Below are 2,007 nucleotides of genomic sequence, written 5' to 3' on the forward strand. Positions count from 1 at the left end.
GAACCAAAAAATCAACTGGAAAGTAAAATTCATCTACCTTGATCAAGACATCCTCAAGCATTCCACGTGGTTCCTTAATTGATCTATCGGCTAATTACAGTGTGACTGATGTGGGTTTTAGTTCTCCGAATCCAAAAAGTTCATACACCGAACTAGGTAAAAGATTCACACTTGCCCCTAAGTCTAGAAGAGCTTTTTCAATGTGATAATCTCCTATAACACAGAAAATGATGGGGGCTCCTGGGTCCTTAAGCTTTGGAGGAGTGGCATGCTGGACGACAGAACTAGCCTGTTCAGTGAGGCATACTTTCTTTGAGATTTATGATCTAGATTTACTTTTTGGGTGCACAAATCCTTCAAAAATTTGGCATAAGCAGGGACCTGTTTGATTGCGTCTAGAAGGGGAAGATTAATTTGAACTTGCTTAAATAATTCCAACATCTCATCGAGTTTTCCTCCCTTCTTATCTGTAGGAATAGGGGCTTTCAGGGCATCCGAAAATGGGGCTTTAGGCAAGTAAGATGATTTCGGTGCAGTTGGTTCCTTCTCTATTTTCAGGTCCTCCTTGTTCTTGGGTGATTTGGATTCGGTTAGAGGTTTAGGGTCGGTCTCATTGGTTTTACTAGTGTGTTCAATGACCTTCCCACTTCTCAGAGTCATGATTGATTTGGCATGTTCAGAAAAAACTTCTGGGGTATTAGAACTCTCAATCACAAATTGCCCTCTTGGGTTGCTCTCGGGTTGGCTAGGTAATTTTCCTCCTTCCCTCCTACTAAATGCAGTCGCTAGTTGACCTATTTGGGTCTCTAGCTTAGCAATGGATTGTGTGTGGGAGTTAAGGGTCTGAGTGTTGACTTCTAATCGTTCTAGTGCTTTCAGAACTTTTTCCTCAAAAGCTGAGCTGTGACCAGTAGTAGACGGTTGAGGAACATTTTGAAATTGATGGTATGGTCCATGCCTATATGTTGGGTCTTGATATTGAGGTCGAGGTGTGGCAGGACCAACCACTGGTTGTGGTCTCCAGAAAAAATTTGGATGGTTTCTCCAGTCGGGGTTATAAGTGTTCGAATATGGATCGTTTCCTGGTCTGCGAGCTTGTTGGACTTGAGCTTGCTGAACCTGCTCGTGCACAAACTCAGAAAATTGAGGTGCGGCTGGGCATTCACTAACAAAATGGTTCGGACTTGCACACAATGCACAAACTTCTTGGATTGGGTTAGGTGGAATCGGAGATTATCCAGTATTTAGAAGACGATCTAATTTTTGGGACAATTCATCTACCTTATGATGGATATCTATGGCATTTTCTACTTCATATATTCCACCTCTCTTTGGGTTTAACATGGGTTTATCTCTAATAAAGGCAGACATATGATGTAATAAATTTTCACTTAAAATTTCAAACAGTTGCAATGCCTCATCCTCACTTTTCAGCATGAATGTCCCACCGCATGATGCATCGACCATTTATCGATGTCTTTCAGAGAGCCCATCATAAAAATATTGGATTAACTGCCACTTGGGTACAGCATGGTGGGGATATTTTTTAATAAGGTCCTTTAATCTCTCCCATGTTTCATGAAATATTTCTCCATCTAATTGGAAAAAACTAGTTATGGCTTTCCTTATTTGATTAGTTTTTTCTATGAGAAAATATTTCTTGAGAAACTCTCCTTGCAGCTAGTCCCAGGTTGATATAGTCATGGAATCCAAAGTATGTAGCCAGTATTTAGCTTTGTCCTTAAGTGAGAAAGGAAATAATTTTAACCTAAGAGCATCATCGAAGAAGTTGTGAATTTTGACAGTTGAGCATATCTCAAAAAATTCTTCAAGATATTTATAAGGGTCCTCATTACTAAGTCCATAAAATGAAGGTAACATTTGGATTATACTGGACTTAATTTCATATTGAGTGGCCTCCACAGGAGGCACTTGAATACAAGGAGAGTAGGTATATGTGGAAGGAGTAAAGTACTCCTTCAATTACTTTGGTGGATCATTCTCCTG

General features: G+C 40.0%; 1 non-coding gene across 1 annotated transcript; it reads left to right on the top strand.

Annotated features, from left to right (window-relative positions):
• Nucleotides 1-1,526: 1,526 nt before the first annotated feature.
• Nucleotides 1,527-1,632, top strand: LOC140851412 (small nucleolar RNA R71). Its single transcript, XR_012134165.1, has one exon. It is a non-coding gene; the product is annotated as a small nucleolar RNA R71 (small nucleolar RNA).
• The last annotated feature ends 375 nt before the right edge of the window (nt 1,633-2,007 follow it).

The sequence above is a fragment of the Elaeis guineensis genome, chromosome 8 (assembly GCF_000442705.2).
Source record: "Elaeis guineensis isolate ETL-2024a chromosome 8, EG11, whole genome shotgun sequence".
Taxonomy (NCBI): Eukaryota; Viridiplantae; Streptophyta; class Magnoliopsida; order Arecales; family Arecaceae; genus Elaeis; species Elaeis guineensis.